We start from the raw sequence: 12,102 nt of genomic DNA, 5'->3' as shown, positions 1-12,102 counted from the left end.
AGCAGACCTGGGAGCAATGCTGAGCTCCCTCTCTGCCCTGCTTCAGCAACTGCCGGTGCTCGTCACCGCCGTAACGGGGGCCCTCCAGGCCGCAACCGTCGCCGCGAAGCCACACCATGGATAATGCTCTTATCCATGGCCTTACCATCTGTGGCTTCAGCGCCAACAGCCTGTTTCCACAACAAGGTGAGTTTCGTCAGTTCATGCAGGACGAGGCCATCGACCTGTGCCTGATCTGCGAAACTCACCTCAAGCCAGGTGTCATGTGAAGGTAGCAAACTATGTTTGCTACCGGAACGACAGGCCGACGGCAGGCGGGGGAACCGCCATCTACGTCCGCGCCTCACTCCGGCACCACCAGGTGCTGCTCCCAGCCATGGCCACCCTGGAAGCCACCGGGGTGAACGTCACCACGGCTGCGGGGCAAATAACCTTCGTGGCCGCATACAGGCGGCCACGCGGACACCTCCAGGAGGCGGACGTCGACACGCTGCTGACGTTTGGGGGAAGGACCTTCATTGCGGGTGACTTCAATGCGAAGCACCCGGAATGGAACTCCCGCCTCACGAACGTCAGCGGCCGCCGACTTCTTCGCGCTGCCCAGAGGAATGGCGCCCTGGTCCTGGGCCCACGGGAACACACCATCTTCCCGGCCAGAGGGCGGTCTGACGTGCTCGACATCGCCGTCATCAAAGGCATCGGGCACCACACGACCGCCACCACGCGGTGTGCGATGTCGTCCGACCACCTGCCGGTGGTCTACGAGATCGACATCGCTGGAGCGACGCTCCCGCCACGTCGGCAGACGTACCGGCGCCTGGACTGCCATCGATTTCAGGACAATGTCCTGGCGTCACTGGCGGACTCACCTGACCCCGCGGCAGTGGGGGCGGATGCCGCCCTTCAATTCCTCACCCGCCAGCTGCTGCAAGCAGCCGACGCGGCCTCCCCTCCCCCTCCACAGGGTATCAGGGACTTCTCCCGTAACCTGCCGCCCCACATCCGGGACGCAATACGGGAGAAGAACCGCCTCTTCCGGGAGTGGCAGCTCACCCGCCAACCCGCGACGAAACGGCGCCTCAACCGCATGCGGAGAGACATCAAAGCGGCGGCTGAGGCGCACAGAAACAACATCTGGACGGACTTCGTCGCCTCCCTCAACCCTGAGGACGGCAGCGCGTGGCGGACTGTGAAGTCCTTTCTACGCAGAAGGCAGCGCGTCCCGCCTCTGCTCGTCGGACAAGACGTCGTCTGCAGCCCTGACGGCAAAGCAGGCGCTCTGGCGGACCACTTCGAGCTGTCATTCACCCCGGTGGATGACAACGTAGACGAAGAACACCTCCACCGGGTTGAAGAGCAGCTCCCTGTGTTCCTGGAAGCCAGGGACGACGAGGACGTGATCGACCCCATCTCCGACGAGGAGGTGGCCGCGCAGATTACAGCGCTCAACACCAAGAAGGCTGGCGGTGCTGACGGCGTCACCAACCATCTGCTGAGGAGCCTGCCGGCGGGTGCATACCCGTTCCTGGCGGGCATCTTCAATCAGGTCCTTCGCTCTGGGGTCTACCCCACTGTATGGAAACATGCAGAGGTGGTGGCAATCCCCAAGGCGAACAAGGACCCACGGGACGCCGCCAACTACAGGCCCATCAGCCTGCTGCCGGCGCTCTCGAAGGTGTTCGAGCGCCTGTACGCCAGACGACTGCTCCGCCACGTGTCAGCAGAAGGCATCATCCCTGATGAGCAGTTCGGCTTTAGGAGGGGCCATTCCACCGTCCACCAGCTGATGCGGCTGGTAGAAGAAGCCATGCGCGCCCTGGAGACTCGGGAATACCTTGGGGCGGTGTTCCTGGACGTCTCCAGGGCATTCGACTCCGTGTGGCACGACGGCCTCGTGTACAAACTCTTCGTGCACGGGGTACCGACGTCGCACGGAGTCCTCCTCCGCTCATACCTAGCCGAGCGGTCCTTCCATGTCAGACTGGACGATGGGACATCCACCCATCGACACATCCGTGCTGGAGTGCCGCAGGGGTCCGTCCTTGGGCCCCTATTGTACTCCCTATACACCGCCGACGCTCCGCGCGTGACGCCGGTGAAGTTGGCGCTATATGCCGACGACACTGCGCTGTTCGTGCGGAGCATGAAGGCGGTCGAGATGCGCCGTCTTCTCCAAAGAGGTTGCGAGGCCCTTGGCGCCTGGTCGACCAAGTGGCGCCTCAAGCAAAACGCGGCGAAGAGCCAGGCGGTGGTCTTCACGAGACGACCACTGCCGCCTGATCTTCCGCCAGTCACCATCATGGGCAGCCCCGTCCCATGGAGCAAGACTGGCCGCTACCTGGGTGTCACATTGGACCACAAGCTGACATGGAAGCCCCACATCGAGGACGTCAGGGGCAGAGCGATAGGGCGCCTACGCGTCCTGTACCCTCTGCTCAGTCCCTCGTCTGCGCTGCCACCTCACCACGGCATCACGCTGTATCTGGCGCTGGTACGTCCAGTGCTGGAGTACGCGGCTGTGGTGTGGGGCAACGCGGCCGAAACACACATCAGCAAGCTGCAGAGGGTGCAGAACAGGGCGCTCAAGCTCGCTCTGCGCCTGCCGAGGTTATATTCGACCGCTCGGCTACACGAGCAGACGGGAATCCCCCTCCTCCGCGACCGCTTCAAGCAATCGGCGCGGGCGTTCTACGAGCGGACCGAACAGTCCGAAAACCGGCTCATCAGGGATCTGGGCCACCCTACACACCACAGGCCAACAACACGTTGGCCTGACCTGTTGCGGGAATGAAAACTTCCGCAACAGAGACAGGACATCTACATCCAAGAAAACCAGAGGCCAATCCATTACGAGAGGCAGCACTTCCAAAGTGTAAGGTTTACGCAGGAATAGCAGAAGACTGCTTAGCCTGCTCCTGCACGGGTCAGGGCAGACCCGTAAGGTAGAAGGTAGGTAGGTAGGTAGGGACGTTCCCTATTCCGTTCGCGCCCGCTCTGGCCGCCTCCCACTGTGGTCGTGGCCTCCTGGTGTTCCCTTCTCGGTCCACACCTGCGAGTGGCGCTCCCCTCCCGCTCTGGACGTTCCCTGTTCCGTCCGCGCCCGCTCTGGCCGCCTCCGTCTGCGGCTGAGGCTTCCTGGTGACCCCTTCTTGGTTCATGCCCGTACGCACCACCATTCGAGTGAGAGATGTCGAAGCGAGCGGAGCTACGTACTGCGAAGAGTGTGGCGGATCGCCGTCCGGCGGCGCTTGCTACGTCGGCGGCCCCATCCGGCCCCCCACTTACGACGGACCACGCAACGAATGAGGACATGATGGATATCGCTATGGAAGCGCTTGCAGTTCCACTTCCGGAGTCGGAAGAAGACGAGCCCTCTGCCGTACCACCACTTCGCCGGCAGTCCGGCAAAAGCAGAAGAGAAGAAGATACGGCCCCTACGGGCGGGCGCAGCTCACCGACAGAGAAGCTATCGAAACAAACACCTGCTGCTGATGCCGACGAATTCACTCGCCCGAAAAGACGGCACACAGCGCGAAGAAAGGTGCTGTCCACCTACGAGCTGGCATCCTTCGACAACATATTTGCTGCCCTTGACAATGCCTCAGAGGAACCTCCGCGCCCTTCCACAGCGCCAAAGAGGGATCCACCACTACCGCCGATTGTTCTGAAATATGAAGGGAACTTCAAGCAGCTGCAACAGCTTCTCACTAGCTGGACGACGGCAGTCTACAATGTGAAGGTCGCCGGAAGAGACATGTACAAGAGTACCGACTACCGACGTGCGACGCAGGAGGCGTCTGAAAGAGCAATCCCTTTCTTCACTCACGCCACCACACCGGACCGCGTCCTGAAGATAGTCATACGACATCTGCTCTTCAACATGGACTCATCTGTCCCTGTCAGGCAGCAGCAGCAGCAAGCAGCCAGTCTCAGGGAACACCTGATGAAGACGTCAAGTAATGACGTCGAAATATCGTGTTTGGAAGACGCTGATATCCGGCAGAAAACCCGATTTCCACGAGATGTCATCAAATCGCCTGGAAAGTCTAAGAAATTACATTCAGGATTTTGCTGTAATGTTTATAGTTTTTACAGCAAAAGATATTTTAAATTTTTGTATTTCAAAATTACTTGGACATAGCACAAAATTATTACTCCTCTTTATATATTCTTCCAAAATAGGATCAAATCAGACAAAAATACAGATTTAGCGACCTGAATTAAAAAGGCAGTGTGCCTTCCTGTTACTTATTTTTATGAGTGAGTGGTGAGTCATGAAAAAGAACTAGTTCATTCCAGTGAGTGACAGATTCTGATCTGGTCTTTGAAAAGAACAGTTTTGCCCATCGCTAGAGCACACAGCATTATGGTGCCACATGCAAGTAGACTGTAACCCAGTCGCGAACAGTTTGTGCAGGTGATGCACGTTTCTCAAATTAATAGTTGCGAATTACTGTCGTGTTTATTGCTGGAAAAGAATGATGAAGAAAAAGACATTTCAGACCAACAGTTACATAATGAAAAAGCTGAAACACATCTCATAATTCGGACAGAACTTGATAAAAGTGTCTGCAACACTTATCAATCGTCATTTATTGTACAAATATGATTCATATTACATAATATGTTAGTGCGAACTTACAGGTTTTGACCAAATTCAGAACACTTGTATACAGTCAGTTCCACAAGAAAGTATACGTCATCATTTTAAATGTAACGTCCGCAGCGACAGCAATGGTAGTGGTCTCGAATCTGTAACCAATGCGCCTTTGCGCAGTCAACAGATAAACAGTGTGAGAGTTGAATGTTTCGTTTTGTCAATTGCAGTTTAAAATGGGTGCAAAATATCTTAAGCGTCACGAGGCAGGGTTCCTTGTAAATCATTCAAAAGAACCAAAGCTTTCATATGGAGCTGCTGCTAAAATTCTTAGAAATTCGAAGACATTTGTTGCGAAGTGCGTCAAACGATTATTAGAGCTTGGAAGCGTGGATGATTTACCGGAGAGAGGGCTGAGGTGACAAGTTAAATCAACAATGGTGGCGATTAGATTAACTATGTGGTGACTGTGCAATTAGTAATAACACGTATTTTCATGCAAAGATATATTTATAACAGTGTCTTTCATTTCATGCAGATAACGGCGTACACTTTCTTGTGGAACTGACTGTGAATTAAATTTTAATACACCCTACTGTCTCCGTTTACAGTAATGCCCATGTTAAATCGAAACGAATTCGCTGATTGCGAATATCTTGGCATCTGCTGTGTTAGGTATAGATATACTACCAGTTAATGATGTATGAAAATTTGTGTTTAAGTGGAACTTCACGCCGGATTTTCCGCTTATCACAAGCGGTCGCCTTAACCACTACGGCTATTCGTGCACGTCATTTCGAATTAATTCTTTTTGTCAGTCATCATTAATGACTATTGACCAGGTTGGAAACACGAAGGAAAACTCCAGAACTGATACGAACACTGAAACTCCTTCCAAGTTTCCCACAGCAGCTGTTTCCGTTGGAAGTGAAGTTGGTTTATCAGCTCAAAGTGCCAGGAAAGAAAAATTTGTAACTAAAATAATATTGCTGCAAGGCTAAAACCGATATTTACAGAACAAAGAAGCTTCATTGTCATTCGAAGCTGAAAGCAGTGGCATTTCACAGCTTGCACATGTGAACAGTAATGAATATACGTAAAAACTTGTCTGATAAATTTTTAATTAGAGATTTATCATCATTAAATTCGTTTCATTAGCCTTTCCTTTCGCAAAAGTTTTCATTTAGTCGGTTAGATTACTTCCGTTTCGTACGAGCGTCCATTTCCCGCCGCAGTAGTAAGCAGCTATCATTTCGCATTTACTCATTGAGGTTGATTAATTCCTGGGGGGTAAAAACAAAAGGGTTTGACTATTTTTTTCTTTGGCCACAAATCAAAACTATTTTTAACAGAGCGTTAAGATTATCCCTGCTCTCTAAGACTGTTATACTGATAGCATAAGTTACCAATAGTTATATATATTTTTTCAAATACTAGTATTAAAGGGGCACGCTATATGGTGGAGGTTATAGATTGTGAAATGAATGTATGAACATCTTTTTCACATAGCCACATAGCCCTTCTATCACATGCATAATTTGTACCACACATCTATGACAGTAAAAATGAGAAATATGAATAACATGTTCTTGCAATATAGCCAAAAAGGCATCAAGCGTATCAGCAGCTACTGTACATGATGGTATCACGGTCCAAATGATGAAAGTTATTACTGATCCTCTTCTCAATTACACGTGTGGCCTCTGTTCATTTGGACTGTCGAAAAAAAAAAGAAAAAAAAAAACCATGTAATTGTATATATACGCCTTGAGGGGCAAACGACTGTTTCAATGTGGTTAGATACCGTCATTCGTCTCCTTGCAGGAATGCAGTGAGGCAGCGAGCAAGGGGGAGATTGAGCGAAGTCACAACATTACTGGTGAGCAGCTCTTGGTAATCTGAGTTGGACGAGAATCGTGTCCAGGTGACGAAGGAAGTTAAGGCAACCGTTCTCCAAGTTCGTGTTCCGGTCTGGTCACAAATTTTCAGGTGTAGCTGTTTAATTATTTCAACTCCCAAAGCTACTACATCATACAAACTTCCCTCTAGTTACGACCAACTACTGCCCACTACAACAGATATCTTCAACCACTCCTTAAGCGCAAGTGTTTTTTCTGAGGCTGTAAACATTGACTATTTAAGTCACTACTCTAAACGGACGTTGCCACAGCACCCTCTGATTTCAGACCTATTTGCATTCTTCTTACATTGTCAAAGGTCTTAGAATATATAGTCCAGAACCAGCTAAAAGCTACCTAACCACAAACAACCTACTACATGAATACCGTTCAGGGTTCCATAAACATCACGGCACAACTTCTGCCTTAATAAAAGTCACGACCTGAAGCTTGCCATGGATGCACAAGAGGTAAACATCATGTGCTTCTTAGACTTCAGCACAGCCTTTGACTGTCGACTTCGACGTTTTGTGTTATTCTCTGACATGGGGGGAGATATAGGATATGTTGATGTAGTGGACTGACAAAGGCAGCCAGTCCACAGTGAAGAAGCCGAAAGGGCACGCGTCAACTCACGCCGTCTGGCGTTAAGTCTGGAACAGGATACGTGATGAATGTGATAAAGAAAAGAACGTAGCTACTAGAACACTTAACTTTTATAATGTCCTTTGGTATACAGCATTCTTGATGATACAAGTGAGACTATCTTGAGATACATGCAATGGTACAAATGGCGCCTTGCTAGGTCGTAGCCATTAACTTAGCTGAAGGCTATTCTAACTGTCTCTCGGCAAATGAGAGAAAGGCTTCGTACGTGTAGTCGCTAGCAATGTCGTCCGTACAACTGGGGCGAGTGCTCGTACGTCTCTCTAGACCTGCCGTGTGGTGGCGCTCGGTCTGCGATCACACAGTGGCGACCCGCAGGTCCGACATGTACTAATGGACCGCGGCCGATTTAAGCTACCACCTAGCAAGTGTGGTGTCTGGCGGTGACACCACATTCCTCCCCCGCAAATCGGCGAACGGTCGTGTGATAAGGCTTCCGCCCGCCGTGGGGAGGACCCCATGTTGACGTATGCGATGAGGTGGGGAGCCTAACAAGAGGCGAGGCCGTGCCACCCGCACCCCGCCATTCGGTCCGAGGGGAGCTAGGAAACGCCTGAAAACCTAGTCCAGGGTGCACGTCAACATGCGGTGTATGCGCCAGTAATGAGACAGGAGGGGCCGAAGGGTCGACCCCCATTGCGTCGGGGGATCCGACGCGCGATGACGACATCTGGGCCAGAGCGGGCAAGAGTTCCATGGCGGAGGACAGCTGGTCACGGGAAGCGATCGGCGGCGCGTGACCCAGGGAGGCGCTGGGCGGCTGCAGCGAAGCGTCCACTGCGGGCGGCGCCGGCGGGAGAACAGGCGGCGGCGGCGGCATGTCGCCATGAGGCAAGAGGGAAGGCAGCGTCGGTAACACCTGGGGATGAGGCGAGCCAGTAGATGGGTCCCCAGGGCGCTGACCGGACGGCACCGTCACTGAAAGCAGACGGGGAGCGGCAGAACCCAGGCGACGACAGAGGCGCAGCTGATTGAGATGCTGACGCACCTCACCAGAGGCCCCCAAAACCAAATACATAGCGCGGCCGAGGCAGCGAAGAATGCGCCCTGCGAGCCAACGCCGTGAACCGCGATAGTTGCGATAGAAGACAACGTCGCCAGGAGCAAAAGCAGGAGTCTGCCGCTGCACAGGGACCTGATGCGGCGGATGCTGCAAAGACATCAAGGTTCGATAAGGACGACCGTGGAGCAACTCAGCCGGCGAGCGACCATCGCGGGGCTGAGAGCGATACGAGGACAAAAAGAACAATAACGCGTCCTCCCGAGAATGCGACTCTTTCAACTTCAACATCCGTGACTTGAAAGTCCGGACCAATCGTTCAGCGGCACCGTTTGACTGAGGCGAAAACGGCGCGGATGTCAGATGTTGAATACCATTGGCCTTGCAGAATGACTGAAATTCTGCGGACATGAATTGTGGGCCATTGTCGGAAACAATAGTCTGCGGAAGACCTTCAATGCAAAAAATAGCAGACAACGCTTGGATGGTGGCAGAAGACGTCGTGGAAGACATCCGGACAACAAAAGGAAAATGACTGAAAGAATCGACCACAACCAACCATCGAGCATTCCAGAATGAACCGGCAAAATCTATATGCAAGCGTTGCCAAGGGGAAGTGGCTTTCGGCCATGCAAAGAATTTCCGCGGCGGTGCGGATTGTTGTTCGGCACACGCCATGCAAGAAGAGCACATATTCGTAATCGCAGCATCGATTCCGAACCAAGTACAGTGCTGACGAGCAAATTGTTTCGTACGCACGATACCCCAATGTCCTTGGTGGAGAAGCTTTAAGACAGAGGACTGTAACGATCGTGGGACCACGACCCTAGACTGATCATTATCAGAACGCAACAACAAAACACCACGTCAAACAAAAAGTCTCTCCTTGTGAGCAAAAAATCGGCGAACCAGCGGATCCTCGATCCGCGACTTTGACAAGGGCCATTGCGTAGCAACAAAACGCAAAACAGTAGCAAGGACAGGGTCAGCAGCTGTGGCTGTAGCTACACGACGAAAATCAATCGGAAACGATTCGACCACATCATCGGTTTCCGAATCAATGAACATGCAAGCAAGTTCGGAAGAATCGAATGCTTTATCCACAGCAACAGGCAAACGGGACAATGCATCAGCGTTTCCGTGCTTAGCAGTGGGCCGATACAAGATATCGTAGCGGTTGGCGACGTCATAACGCAATGCGTGGGGAACATTGCGCGCTCTGAAAAATTTAGGTTGCGCGTTCACTTTCAGTTCCAAGTGTGCGTCATAGTTCTTAGCACAACCAAGGCCCGGTGCAAAAATGTCTGCAAAGTCTTCACATAGACTAGAAACACTGGCTGAAGGCACAGTCTGATTCACTGATAGGACCTGATTGACGATAGACAAGTTAAACAACTGAAATAAATCTAAACCAAACAAGTTCACTGCAGTAGAAGAACGAAGGACGTAAAACGACACAAGTTTTGTTTGTCCCTTGTACGTTGCAAGAAGAGTGCACTGTCCTAACACATGGAGAAGCTGTCCGGAATAACTATGTAACTGAACATTTGCGGCACGCAACGGAGGTGCGCCCAGTTGTTTGTACGTGTCGTGATTGAGCAATGAAACCGCAGCTCCGGTATCGAGCTGGAATGGTATCACTTGTCCGGCAAAGTCCAAATCTACAAAACGTTTATTGCCCTGCTGACGACAAGAGCGACTGTTTTGTGCAACTTGAACAGACACTGGAACAGAATCACTCTCGACGTGACGGGACTTCCGTCGACGTCGACGCACACTTTTGGTGGGACGAACACAGTCACTGTTAGCGACAGGAACACCGGGCGGAGTGGCAGTAACTACATGAATGTCCATGGGCGAAGGTTCCCGAGCCTGTGTGTCCTTTATTCGATTCCGGCGCGAAGCAAAGGGCCTGGAATGGTTGTGAGTGTCTGATCTGAGCTTTTTCTGGCAAACACTTTGAACATGTCCTTTCTTATGACAGTAAAAGCAAATAGCTTGGAGTGACGGGCAATTGTCACGCGAATGTCTAGTTGCACACCGCGGGCATGATTTCACTGCATTTGCTGGCTTGCGCGGGACACGTGGCTGCGCGGACATGCGCGAGGGCAGGTTAGCGTTCCGTGCAGTGGGCCTGGCGGGCCGGTGAATGTGACACACGGCTGGCGAAGTTGCAAATGATTCCTGAGCAAAGTCAAGTGTGTCTTGCCTATCCAATATGTCTATCACTTGTTGAAGGGAGGGATTTACTAGTTTCAAAATCTGTTCCCTTATGCGAACATCAGAAACGTTCTGTGCTATTGCATCACGCACCATAGTATCTGAATAAGGGAGTCCACAGTCACATTCAAATGCACATTCCCTAGTAAGTCCTTGCAAAGTTGCAACCCACTCCCTATTAGTCTGACCGGCTGTACGTTTTGTACGAAAGAACGTATACTGTTTTGCAACGACATTGACTGTTTCCTTGAAATAGGCATCTAAAGCCGACAAAATTTCTTCGTAGGACAGAGTTGCTATGTCGCGTCGGGGAAACAATTTCACTATCACACGGTAGGTGGACACACCTACACACGAAAGCAAAAACGGCTGCCGCTCATTACCTTGAATTCTGTAGATGGCGAGATGAAATCCAAATTGTCGGAACCATTCCGGCCATGTCTCGTTGGCCGCCTCGTAGGGCCTAAATTGAGGTGCAACAGCATGGTGTGGCTGCGGTAGCGATGAAGCGGCGGCGGCCGCATCGTTTTGCAGCGCACGTTGACCCTGGACGAGCTGTCCAAGGGCATCCAATAACTCTTGCGTCTGCTGATTCTGCAAGCGATAAAATTCGGACAGCACATCTGGAGAATGTGGCGAAGCCATGACACAAGTAAATGTAAGCAATGAGAAAGAACAAGATCCTGATTAATCCGCGTCGCCAATGTAGTGGACTGACAAAGGCAGCCAGTCCACAGTGAAGTAGCCGAAAGGGCACGCGTCAACTCACGCCGTCTGGCGTTAAGTCTGGAACAGGATACGTGATAAATGTGATAAAGAAAAGAACGTAGCTACTAGAACACTTAACTTTTATATCGTCCTTTGGTATACAGCATTCTTGATGATACAAGTGAGACTATCTTGAGATACATGCAATGGTACAAATGGCGCCTTGCTAGGTCGTAGCCATTAACTTAGCTGAAGGCTATTCTAACTGTCTCTCGGCAAATGAGAGAAAGGCTTCGTATGTGTAGTCGCTAGCAATGTCGTCCGTACAACTGGGGCGAGTGCTCGTACGTCTCTCTAGACCTGCCGTGTGGTGGCGCTCGGTCTGCGATCACACAGTGGCGACCCGCGGGTCCGACATGTACTAATGGACCGCGGCCGATTTAAGCTACCACCTAGCAAGTGTGGTGTCTGGCGGTGACACCACAGTTGATTTAAAACGTGTGGATAAAAATGCCATGTTAAGATGGCAAATTTTCTTTACTGACTACCGCTTTCGGCTCATTACCGAGCCATCTTCAGATCAGTCTAAAATGTTGTTCAGTATGTGACATTCATTAATCGTCGTCGTATTTTTTAGTGCTAAGTTGGCCTATGTAAATAAAGTACTAAAGTAAAAGCTTAGTTGGTTATGTAAATTTTAGATTGAGCTGAAAATGGCTTGGTAATCAGCCGAAATCGGTAATCAGTAAAGAAAAGGTTTCGACATTTTACTTGCCAAACTTAGCAGCCTAAATTTCTCGCCCATACCTGACGTCTCGCCTGCAATCCGACACCGTAAAGTCACAATGCAGACAGGTAGTATCTGGCTTCCCCCAGGGTTCGATATTATGTCCTATACTCTTTTCATTGGATGTCTATGATGCGTCATCATTTTACTACAAATACCACATGTATGCTGATGACCTCCAGTTGTGTCTAAGGCCAGAACCAATAAACCTGAAGACAGCTATCGA

The sequence above is a fragment of the Schistocerca nitens genome, chromosome 4, assembly GCF_023898315.1.
Source record: "Schistocerca nitens isolate TAMUIC-IGC-003100 chromosome 4, iqSchNite1.1, whole genome shotgun sequence".
NCBI classification, from domain to species: Eukaryota; Metazoa; Arthropoda; class Insecta; order Orthoptera; family Acrididae; genus Schistocerca; species Schistocerca nitens.
The sequence above is the reverse complement of the archived record's forward strand: the minus strand, read 5'-3'. Positions refer to the sequence as shown.